Below are 13,178 nucleotides of genomic sequence, written 5' to 3'. Positions count from 1 at the left end.
TAATAATAACAATTAGGATAAGACGTCGCAACATCCACACGTACCGAAGAGAATATGACACAGGGCAGAGTATAGGTGAGGTACAGGGAAAGGGAAGGATAGGATAGGGTCAGTGGATGGCAAATAGGGTTAGTGATGAATGGGAGGTACAGGGAGGGTGGAGAAAGGGCAGGAATGGGAAATTGGGCATGGGTGTTTGAGAAAGGAGGTGTTGGGTGTTGAGGAGACAGGATGTGTGTCTTTGGGGTGTGGTAGTGATGGCTGGGATGAAGATGTGTGTGTGTGTGTGTGTGTGTGTGTGTGTGTGTGTGTGTGTGTGTGTGTGTGTGGAGGAGGGGGAATGGAGGGGTCATTGTTTTGCCTAATGAACACACACACACACACACACACACACACACACACACACACACACACACACACACACACACACACACACACACATTCTTAAGCACACATGCAAAACTTCACAGAATTCACATGAATAAACAGGGAAACAACTCTCTCTCTCTCTCTCTCTCTCTCTCTCTCTCTCTCTCTCTCTCTCTCTCTCTCTCTCTCTCTCTCTCTCTCTCTCTCTCTCTCTCCCAGGCTCCCAGACATATATACATTCAGTCTTATAGAAATATATTTATGATTATTAGCAATACGGCTTTGATCCTTCTCCCATCCCTCCCAGCCCTCCCCTCCCATCACGTCCCCTTCCTCCCCCCTTCTGAGATAACCCAAGCTGAGCCACACGTCATGGGGAGGGACGAGGGAGGGAGGAGGTGGGGCGAGGGGAGAGAGGGAAGGGAGAGGGGGGAGGCTCCGTCATAGCTGTCTCCCTCGGGGCCTTAAGTTATCGGTGTTATCAGGCCGCCCTCTCGGATGACAGGCGACCGAGAGAGGGGGCGGGTGGGGGGACGGGTGAAGGGATGGGTGAGGGGACGGGTGAGGGAGTGGGTGAGGGGAGTAAGGGAGGAGGGAAGGGGAGACGAGGGGGTATTTTCATAACTTTTTGGGCCAATGGAGCGAGAAATGTGGATTTATGTTGATTATTCTTGTTTTCATATGATCTCTATTTGTTTATGGATCCGTCATTTCCCTCCTTCCTTCTTTCCTTCCTTCCTTTCTATCTCCCTGTCTTCCTTTTCTTCCTTCCCCTGTTGTTATTCCACCCCCCTCCCTCTCCTCCTATTCCTCCCCTTCCTCGTCATCCTTGTTCTTGTCGTTGTAGTTGTCGTTGTGGAAGTCCTCCTCCTCCTCCCCCCTCCTCCTCCTCTTCCTCTTCCTCCTTTTAGATAGAAGCTTCCTCCTTCATCCTGATGGTGGAAGAAAGTTTTACCTCCCGTCTCTTGATAAAGGAGAGAAGTTCCTCCTTGTTCCTCCAGCTGAAGGTATGTCTCCCCTGAACACTGAGTTGGAGGAAAGTTGCTCCCGTTCCTCATATTGGAGAGAAGTTCACCACGTCACTCAGGCTGGATATAAATTGTTGCTTCTCTCGCGTATTGATAAGAAACCACCTCCATATTCCTCCTCCTCCTCCACCTCTTCCTCCTCCTCCTCCTCCTCCTCCTCCTCCTCGTCTGCTTTCTCTTTTTTTTTTCTCTTCTTCCTCTTCCTCCTCTTTTCCGTTTTCTTTTCTTTTTTATTTATTATATTCGTGTCTATTTTTGTATTTGCTTTCTTTTATCTATCAGGTATTTCTTTTTCTTTTTCTTTTTCTTTCTTTTGTTTGTTTGTTTTTGTTTGTTTGTTTGTTTGTATGTTTGTTTCTTGTTTTCTTACTTCTTCTTCTTCTTCTTCTTCTTCTTCTTCTTCTTCTTCCTCTTCTTCTTCTTCTTCCCTCCTCCTCCTCCTCCTCCTCCTCCTCCTCCTCCTCCTCCTCCTCCTCCTCCTCCTCCTCCGCCTCCTCCTCCTCCTCCTTTCCATCTTTCCTTCCGTCCTTTCCTTTCGTCTTATATTCATTCATTCCGCCTCCATCCTTCATCCCTCCCTCCTTCACCAACCACCACCACCACCACCACCACCACCACCACCACCACCAAGAACAACAGCAGCAGCAGAGTATCATCGACAAAACAAAGACGCCGCCGTCCTCCCCAAACGAATAAAAATCTGTGAGAAAGCCCAGGAGTCGCATCTGTTTCTTAGCGAGGCTCATTTTTCATGGGTCCGGCACATGACTCGATGCCTTGTGATGCTTCGTAATATCTGGGCCATATTTGTGCGGCGGGGAGAAGGACGAGGACGAAGAGAAGGATGGCGAGGAGGGAGACGAGGCGGATGGAAAGGATGTGCTGAAAAAGATGTAAAATTTAAAACAAGAAAAGGAAGAATGTAGAATGTAGATGTGCAATTAAAAAAAAAAAGTGTAGAAGATATAGAAGATGCAGAGTAAAAAAAAAATGAGAAAAAGAAAAAAAGACGACGACGAGGAAGACGAGGAAGAGAAGAAAGAGCGGAAGAGGAGGTGGATAAGGAAGACTTACAGGAAAGACGTATGAATGAAGAGGATGTGGAATTTAAAAAGGAAGAGGACGAGGGCGAAAAGTGGGAAGATGAGGACGACGACGAGGAGGAGGAGAAGAAAGACCGGAAGAAGAGGTGGATGGGGGAAGATTGAGAAGAAAGACGTATGAATGATGTGGATGTGGAATTTAAAGAAAAGAAGAGGACGAAGACGAAAACGAGGAGGAAGTAAGAGAGAGATGACGACAAGGAGGAGGAAGAGGAAGAAGAGGTGAATGGAAAGGACTTACTGGAGGAAGAAAGGAAAGTCAAAGAGATGGAGGAAGAGGATGGAGAGTTTGAAAAGGAGGAGGACGAGGAGAAGGAAGAAAGGAAGAGGAAGAAGAGGTGGATGGGGAAAGACTTGGAAAAACGTATGAATGAAGAGAATGTTGAATTAAAAAAGGAAGAAGAAGACGAATATGAGTGAAGAGTAGGAGGATGAAAAGAGGAAGAGGAGGTGAATAAAGGACGGAAAAGAAGACCTAAAGATTTATGAATGAAAAGGATATAGAATTTAAAAAAGAGGAGGATAAGAGAGAAAAAGATGAGAAGAAAGAAAAAGAGGAGCATGAAATGAAGAGAACGAACAGCAGGAAGTTTTAGAGAAAGGACAAAGAGAAAGAGGAAAAGGAAGGAGGAATAAAATAAAAGATAGAATAGGAAGAGGAAGAGGAAGAGGTGGATGAATATGAAGCAGAAAAGGAGGACTTTGAGAATATAGAAGAAGGGAGAGGTGAAGTGGAATTCGAAGAGGTAGAGGACGAGGAAAAAGTTGAGCTAGATGAAGAAAACGGAGAGAAGAAACACCAGGAGGAGGGAAAAAAAAAATTGAGCAAGAATTTTGAAGAACGAAAAGATTGAAGAGGAAGACCGGCAAATATAAGAGAATGAGAAAAAAAAAAAGAGGAAACGAACAGATAAAAAGCGGCAAGAATGATACCGTGGATAGAATTATGACAACGAAGGCAATGAATAGAAGTAAGAAGAGAAAAAGAGAAAAAGAAAAAGATGAAATATTATACAGTAAAAGAAGAGAAAAGGAAAGAGATCAGGATAAGAGAGAAGAAAGATGAGAAGGACACACGAAATGGGATGATAAAGGAACTGAATAAGATTTAGGAAAGAATAGACCAGAAAAAACAAAAAAAAAAAAAACGAACAGAAGGCTACAAAGAGAGCGATGAACAGGTAAATTAGAAAGATGAAAAAGATGATCAAGAGATGAAAAAAGTGGACATTAAGATACGGAAAAGCGAAAAATATGGAGACAGAAAATATTACGAAGGAATGAAAACGAAAGCAAGAAGGAGGAGAAGAAAATCAAAGGAGAAGGAAGAGGAGCAGAAGGCAAAGGATGAGGAAGAGAGGAGGAGGATGGGAGCGGACGAGATGATCAGCAGTCCATCATCATGTTAAGCTTTCCCCCGGACTGAGCCGCTCTCTGGCCTCTCCTCCCCTGCCCACTATATCACTTCGCAGTGGCCACCAGCCGAGCCCTAACGTTGACGTAGGGGCCGGGTATACTGTATATCACCACCAGGTATATCCACAAGCCTCGGCGGAGACACGGGAGGAGCAGGAGGAGGAGGAGGAGGAGGAGGAGGAGGAAGCTGGGTTAGGGGAGCCCCACGAGGCAACCCAAATCCAGGGTCTTGAAGCAGGAGGAGGAGGAGGAGGAGGAGGAAGGGAGACACCGGGGCAGTGATAATAGTCCATATTTCTCAAACTTTTATTATCTGCGTGCTGGCTGGTGACCGGGATGGCTGGGTCGCGACGCTGAGGAGAGAGACGGAGGCCGGCCCAGCTATGTAACCCTGATGCATATATAGATCATTGTGTTATTTGTTGCGGCAGGACGGAGGGAGGGAGGGAGGGAAGGAGGGAGGGAGCAAGGCTGGAGTAGATGGGAGAGAAGAAGGAACGGAGAATGGGAAACGGAGAAGCAAATATGATCGAAGGAACGAGGGAACTGGAGCGGATGGAACTGGAAAGCATTGAAGGAACGGATACGGAAGGAAGGCGGAAAGATGGAAGGGAGTAAGAGTGGGAAGAAAATAAGTTAGAAAGAGAAGTTAGAAAGGAAAGCAAGAGGAGAGATAGAAAGAACAATTGTATAATGTGAGAAAATACGATGAAGTTGATAGTAGATAAGAGAGAGAGAGAGAGAGAGAGAGAGAGAGAGAGAGAGAGAGAGAGAGAGAGAGAGGAGAGAGAGAGAGAGAGAGAGAGAGAGTAATAAGTAAAATAACTGAATCTACTAAGCAATACCTCAACACTACAACACAATATAGCTTTCCTTAGAGAGAGAGAGAGAGAGAGAGAGAGAGAGAGAGAGAGAGAGAGAGAGAGAGAAGAAGAAAAAAGATAAATAAACGCCGGACTCGCTCGCTCCCGTAACTAACCAATATCTCTGTTCCCAATCAACAACAATTTCGTCCAGTAATCTCCTGCCGAGGCTTCTGCAGCACCTTCATAAATATCTGGCCGTCACAACCCGCCGCTATCACCTCCACCATCAACCACAATCTCCAGTTCAATTTCAGTTCCGCGCCGGATACAGCGTCATACCAATTCTTGGATGCGGTTACTGATTTTTTTTTTTTTTTTTTTTTTTTTTTTTTGCGTGTCTGTGTTGTGTGATATTAGTTTTCTTTTCGTGTGTGTGTGTGTGTGTGTGTGTGTGTGTGTGTGTGTGTGTGTGTGTGTGTATTGGGTTGTGATCATACTTGTACAAGTATGACTGTTTGTGTTTGTGTTTCTAGTCTTTACACACACACACACACACACACACACACACACACACACACACACACACACACACACACACACACACACACACACACACATCAAGGAGCGCCTGGAATCCAGAGTCCAAGCGAGGTTGAGTCTCCGCTGCCCCACCTGCTGGGCGGCGGCTCCCCTCGCTGCCGCCTCCGCCGCCGCCTCCCGTGAGTGTCTGGCATTCTCTAGAGGCGCCGCGACTCGCCTGCCGGGACTTGTGACAGCGCGGGAGGGCGACGCAACCTCCTGCTTCACGGGGATGGAAGGAGGTAGAGGTGGAGGGGGGGAAGGAGGTGCCTGGACGGTGACATTAATTACCCAAGAGTCTCGCACATGTTGCAAAATGGAGAGAGATGACGTCATGGCGGCAGGGACACTCCAGGCCAGGTGCGCGGCGAGGGCACGCAAGGCTGGCCCTGCCATAACTTGAAGAACGGGGAGAGAGAGAGAGAGAGAGAGAGAGAGAGAGAGAGAGAGAGAGAGAGAGAGAGAGAGAGAGAGAGAGAGATGCACACCAGAATGAGGTAGTGTTACTAATGAGAGCAAGGATTCCATGAGGGTCAGCTCGCTCGCCTCCCCCTTCTCCTCCCCCTTGCCGCAGCCGCCGCCCCTCAAATTCGCCGGAGCGCCTCAGGTACTCGCGCAGCGGCAAGAGGGACGCGGTCAGCAGAGGGTACAGCGTCTGCTGCTTCTGCTTCCTTGCTGTTGCTGCATAGTAACATAATATGCAAAGCAGCACTCGCCACCCACTGGAAAAAAAAGGAGGAGAAAAAAATCTAATTTGTCAGCGGTCCGTTGCCATGGCTGCCGCCCACTTTTTGTCCCGTTCTGTGTATATGCAAAGAATTTGAGAAATTATCATATGTTCCCCAGAGCGGAACACTTTTTCTTGCGAATACCGTGGACGCGTGCTTGATTTTCAGTGCAGCCTATTTACATGCAAATTGGTGCTTGTAATTTTTGCCGGGACTCGTGAAGGGCGACTCAAAAATGTCATCGTGCAATTATGTTTTCGGCGCATATTGTGTATGATTATACGAAAAAGAACTAATACCATAAAAAGAGTAAAACAGAATAACAATAAATGCAGCTGTGAGCGAAATTAGTATCCGTGGATTACCTTTAGGGCTGCGCCTGTGTTGCCCGTCGCTGATTATTTTATCGTTGGCGTTATTCACTGACTCAATGATAAAGCGATCCCCGGCGCGTTTTCATTATCCAAATGGGAAATATATTCGGCGCAGAAATTATTTTACGTATTTTTATCGCTCTGGGGAATATGATTCTTTTTATACGCTGAACAGATGAAAATGGCTCACCCGCCTGCCGCGCTGGCGCTCACGCACGCCTCTCACTCACTCTTATTCGTCTGACATGCGCATCAAAGTCATATACGGACATGCGCTCTCTCTCTCTCTCTCTCTCTCTCTCTCTCTCTCTCTCTCTCTCTCTCTCTCTCTCTCTCTCTCTCTGTCGTCAACACAATAATAGACAATTTCCTTTCTATTAGAAGACTGAATTACCATTTACTTTCAAGTGGCCGAATTATATCCCAGGTCATTTAAAGTACACACACACACACGCACACATACACACACACACACACACACACACACACACAGAGAAGGCGAACTGGGGTGCTCTGTAAACAAGTCTTTTTACACAACAGTTTAAAGGTGCAAATGATGCATTTACGCCATTTCAAAAGACAAGTACAGGAAATTAATTAACACGTTTACTGTTGTACTGCGCACGTTTCCATTCTGCTTAATTAGATGTTCTGGGGATGCTCTTGTTTGCATTACGTGTGTGCGTTATGAATAGAATAAGTCTGGCTCACCTGTGTTATTAGAGCACAGCCGTCCCTTATTAACGAGGGAATCTGTTGTGGCCTTTTGGTGACTTTTTTTTCTCTAGCTTTACCTGTGGTGGCGTTTGTGTTCAGCTTGAGGCGGCTGTGAAAGAATGAAAGCAACTAACTGTTCCGTCACTTTTTTTGTCTAAGTACTCATGGATGGAAGTGTTTGTTGTCTTCTTTTCCACAACACTGTAAAGTTGTTCGTGTAGCACATATAGCTTTTGGCAAACTGATAAAATACACCTTTTCCTTCCTCCTCCTCCTTCTCCTCCTCCTCTTCCTCTGTGAAGAAAATATTTGTCACTGAAGGGTCGGGGATTCAACAACCACATCAGGGAAATGTTTTATTTATTTACATAATTTCTGCATATTTATTCCCAAACAGTATTTTAAGGCATTCTGCTGTAAGTAAAGGTGGTGTCAGGCAGGGCATTGACACTCGCCGCACCAGCCTTCACTCTCACAGTTGCAGGGAAAGGGACGTTGACTCAGCCCACGGATGCATCTGATGTATAGTGTATAGTGTGTGCGTGCGTGTGTGTGTGTGTTTGTGTGTGTATGTGTGTGTACCTCCACCTGTCTTTCATTACTTAACACGTGTCTTTCCTTGTCCCTCATCGCCACTCCCACCATCACTACAACACGAGTAAGCCAAGAACGCATTTATATATCGCCAGATTATCATCGCCTTCATGCTCCCAGACAGCACTCACCGGCATCTAACCACTACTAGTCACCCTTTTCGTCCCATTCCTACACACCCTCGGCGTCCTGGAGTGGCGGTAAATATTGAGGTGTTGGGGCAGAAATGCGAAGCCAAAATTCTCCTTCGTGTATAAAATATAACTTTGGGGTCTCTTTTTGTTCCGAACTTTGCTCCCTCCTGTGACGTGGTGATGACGAGGGCCCCGCGTCCGAGTGTGTGTGTGTGTGTGTGTGTGTGTGTGTGTGTGTGTGTGTGTGTGTGGTGTGAAATGTGTTTGTTGTCAGCACTGTGTTTCTTTGCCTTACTGTGGTCTGTGATGTTACCGGCACCTTCAAAGCTCGCTGTCTCTAGCCTATACTAAAAGCGGTGAGCGGACTTTAAGCTGCCTTGGAGTTACGTAAAGAAAAACGCCTAGCTGAAGCCGAAGGAGTGTTCTCATTAATTAACTAATGTCATTTTGTCGCCGCTGCTTGAAGAATCTGTGTCTTTTGGTCTTCATTTTCCTTCTTAACGCTTTTGTATGAGTTTCCCTGATTAGGATGAAACAAACCACGTCCATTACGGCTAACAAGACGGTGACGTAACTGTCTCTCCACTTCCCCTTCAAGTCTGGCGACGGCGATCCCAGCGACCTCTGTCTGCCGCTGACACCCAAGGCGCCCGCTGCGGGGAGGGAGGTGATGCTGCTGCTGCTGCTGTTGCTGCTGCAGCTGTTGCTACTGTTATTGCTACTTGTTGTTGTTGTTGTTGTTGTTGTTGTTGTTGTTGTTGTTGTTGTTGTTGTTGCTGCTGCTGCTGCTGATATTGTTACTACTACTACTACTACTACTACTACTACTACTACCACTACTACTACTACTACTACTACTTCTACTACTACTACTACTACTTTTTTTAAACTACTACAATAATAATAATACCTCCACCCCATGTTTATTGATGTGTCAATTAGGGGCTCCATTACTTGGAGGTCATTAGCCCCAGCTCCCGCTAATGACTGTGGCATCCAACCATATCTAATACTCTATAATATAAACAGTAGTTGTTAACTATACATTCATTCTACCTCTACTCTATCTACTCTTATGCCACTCTCCACCACTGTAGCCTCGCAGTCGAGGCCTCCTAAGTCTGCAGGTATGGGAGTGGAATGCCTTGTCCCCCTGAGACACAGGAGGGCAGATCTGAGGAGGGAGAATGAGAGACGGCACCTCATCCATGCGACGACATGGCTCCTTGGCTGGTGCTTCTTTTCTGCCATTAGGTCGGCTAGTCTTGAGTAGAAGCACTGAGCCTTGGAGCCCATCCCGCCAGATGTGGTGAAGACCAGAGGTGTGAAGCTGCCCTGGTCAACGTGTTGGATTCTCTCCCCATAAGCTCGGATCTTCTCCTGCTCATTCTTGCGGTGGGCGGCCTCCAGGGAGAGTTCGTGGTGACAGGCGGCCATCGGGTCAAAGATCCGTATGTCCATGAATGCTTTCTGTCCCCTTGTCCAGAACCCTCGTGCACTGACGTCGACTCGAGCCTCGTTGGTGGTGTTGGCTGTTCTGTAGCGCAGGTGCTCGCCGTCTAGCGGCAGGAGGGTCGGTTCAGTGGAGACATCGTGGCACACCTCCCTGAGCATGCTGGCGGTCAGATCTCTCACCTCATCGTGCCTGATACATACGAATCCCCCTTTTTGCACGTCATGGTGTGGTTGACGTCATTGGGGGAGCCACACACACAAGTACTGGGGAGTCCTTCCATCGGCCAGCCGTACCTCAGAGCAATGGCGTCGACAAATTCTTGTTTGTTGAGGCTGAAGCCCTTCGCTCTGATGGGCAGTGACGTTAGCCAGTTAGAGGCTCCCGTTTCCTGTGCAGTGAGGATTTTTCTCACTGTGGTTGCAGGCAAGATGTTTATCAGGTCTTCGAGACAGTTTCGTTGATGTTGTTGCCTATCTCTAGATATAATTCGTCCTTGCTCAGTGACTGCACTTTGGGCTATTTCACCATGTGCGTCCTGAGCAATGATCTTCTCTGTGAGGGACCTGGTGAGCTTGAGGGAGTTGAGGTTCTCCACAGTCGCCAACTTCTCAGGGGAGGTGATTCCCATCCCGCCCAGTCTTGGTGGAAGTTCGAGCAGCGCCCTTTCCCCATCTCCGATGGTGTGGTATCTCAGTAACGCTGGGAGGAAGGTGTTCCTTATCGAGACCTCCAGTGGTGCAAGGAGAGGGCTGATGCTACTACTACTTACTATTACTACTACTACTACTACTACTACTACTACTACTACTACTACTACTACTACTACTACTACTACTACTACTACTACTACTGCTACTATTTATTGTACTTTTCTTGCATTTTTTTAAATGGTAGTGATGATGAGGAGGAGGATAACAACAATAGTAGTATTAGTATTAATATTAGTATTAGTATTATTATTAGTAGTAGTAGTAGTTGTAGTAGTAGTAGTAGTAGTAGTAGTAGTAGTAGTAGTAGTAGTAGTAGTAGTAGTAGTAGTAGTAGTAGTAATAGGAGTAGTAGTAGTAATAGTATTAAAAGTAGGAGTGGTGGTAGTAGTAGTAGTAGTAGTAGGAGTAGTAGAAGTAGTAGCAATAATAATAATAATAATAATAATAATAATAATAATAATAATAATAATAATAATAATAATAATAATAACTATTTATGAGATCTATACCAATAATAGTAATAATAATAATAATAATAATAATAATAATAATAATAATAATAATAATAATAATAATAACCATACAAATAATAATAATAATAATAATAATAATAATAATAATAATAATAATAATAATAATAATAATAATGACAACAATGGTGGTGGTGTGGCATGGTGGCAGGCTGGCGGTGGTGGTGGTGGTGGTTTATGTTAGTACTTCTAGTGAGAAAGTATAGAGGGCCTGTAAGGTGATTATTGTATTAAAAGTAATTGTGTGGTGGTGTTTTAGTGGTGGTGGTGGTGGTGGTGGTGGTGGAGAGAGAGAGGTTACTGTTGATGGTGGTAGTGTTAGTGGCTTCAGATGTGGTGGTTGTGGTTGTGGTGGAGGTGGAGGTGGTGGTGATAGCGATGATGAGGCTGGTGGTAATGATATTAATAGTCACTGAGATGGTAATGGCTATATTCATGTGGTTAGTGATGGTGGTGGTGATGGTGGTGCTACTATTCAAAATCCTGACAGAAAAAATAATGAAAGCAATCACTGCCTTGGTTTAGCATTATCATCTTACCACACAGATTACGGCAATTCACAACACGGTGCTGGTGGTGGCGGGAAATGATAACAATACGAATATAGAGAAGGAACCGTGCCATTGTTTTCTTCTTATCATTGTTAGCTGGGGACAATTGCGGCCGCAGTGGTCCTCCCCCTCAGTGGCTATCGGCGCCGGACACAGGAGGCGGGGCGTTAAGCTTCTAGCGGCGGCGTCCCTAAAGTCTTCGTGATTGTGGCCACGTTATCAGTGTGATGAGCGGACTGGGCGCCTCCCGAACAATCCACACGGGTGCCAGTCCGTCGATGGTGCCAGGAGTGGACCGGAGAGATAGTGCCACTTAATCTGTGAGAATTAACGCATCCCTCCCTCTCTCCCTCTCCTTTCTCTCTCCCTCGCCGTCTTCTTTCCGTCCTGTCTTCAGTCTTTCTCTTCCGTCCTTTCGTTTCCTCGTGATCCTGTTTCCTTCACTTCACCAGACGCCGCCTCCAGTCCTCCTCCTCTTCCTTTATCTTATTTGTTTCTCTCATCCTTGATTCCTCTTTCGTTAATTGTCTCCTGTTCTGTATTTCGTGTTTGTGGTTTCGTGTTGAGTTGTGTGTCTGTGTATGAGAGAGAGAGAGAGAGAGAGAGAGAGAGAGAGAGAGAGAGAGAGAGAGAGAGAGAGAGAGAGAGAGAGAGAGAGAGAGAGAGAGAGAGGCTTACTTACCATGCTCCAGTATTGTCCCACTTCTAAATGAGCTACAATTTTTTTCATATAATTCACTTACAATATAATACATACACAAAAGCACAACTCGTCACGGCAGAGAGAGAGAGAGAGAGAGAGAGAGAGAGAGAGAGAGAGAGAGAGAGAGAGAGAGAGAGTCACCAGAACCACAGGTAATAATACACACACCTGTTGATCCATACCTGTGGCAGTATCAATGATCACACTTGCGCGCGCTCTTGATTGTGGACCATTTGAGCGGATACAAGAGCGGGGCGGGGGTGACGGGGGTTGGGGTACCTTTTGTGAGTGGGAGGGTGAGGAAGGGGGTGGAGGAGGGGACGGGAGATTATTGCTATCCTTAACGATGCCGATAACGATATATTACTCGGTGGATTCTATGTTCGTCTCATCACTACCGGTTCTGAGCTTCATTAGGGAGGAGAGAGAGAGAGAGAGAGAGAGAGAGAGAGAGAGAGAGAGAGAGAGAGAGAGAGAGAGAGAGAGAGAGAGATACACACTGATAGACAAAAACACATGAAGACACAAAAGCTAGACTGACAAACAGAGACAAACATTGATTGACTGACTGACTGATTAAGCTTTAGGAGTTACAATATTGGTGTTATATTTTGTATCTTCTTTATAAAAATTGCTTTTCTATCTATTTTGTCATTTGCTGATCTCCCTGACTCAGAGAGAGAGAGAGAGAGAGAGAGAGAGAGAGAGAGAGAGAGAGAGAGAGAGAGAGAGAGAGAGATTCGTAGAAAAGCATTTCCCATAGTCACCGGTGATCTGGATAAAGTGATCTGTTCTAATTTTGGCGACGTAGTGATCGTAGCGTGGCAGAGTTACTGAATACCTGCGACACACAGGTGAATGAGGGTGAGGTTTTGAAATATAATGGTATATAAAAGAAGATTATGAATTTAGCACGTTGATATTGCAAGAGAGAGAGAGAGAGAGAGAGAGAGAGAGAGAGAGAGAGAGAGAGAGAGAGAGAGAGAGAGAGAGAGAGAGAGAGAGTACAATGTCCTCCTCGGCTATCATTTATGGATGCTGCTAATAATGCAAATGAACACCAGTTTTGCGCTAAATATTTTACGTGTTTGTTACGCTGCAATCAAATTTAGATTTACGAGTTAACCATTAATTTCGTTTTCCTCCCATATTAGACAGTGGCCGAGCTGTTGTTGTGCGTGCGTGCGTGCGTGCGTGTGTGTGTGTGTGTGTGTGTGTGTGTGTGTGTGTGTGTGTGTGTGTGTGTGTGTGTGTGTGTGTGTGTGTGTGTGTGTGTGTGTGTGTGTGTGTGTGTGTGTTTGTGAATATCGTCTGAATAAATAGATGCCAGGAAAAAAAAAAAGAGGAAGGCGAAGAGGAGCAAGGAAGAATAACAGTAAT

This window comes from Scylla paramamosain, chromosome 8, assembly GCF_035594125.1.
Source record: "Scylla paramamosain isolate STU-SP2022 chromosome 8, ASM3559412v1, whole genome shotgun sequence".
Taxonomy (NCBI): domain Eukaryota; kingdom Metazoa; phylum Arthropoda; class Malacostraca; order Decapoda; family Portunidae; genus Scylla; species Scylla paramamosain.
Note: the sequence above shows the minus strand (reverse complement) of the source record.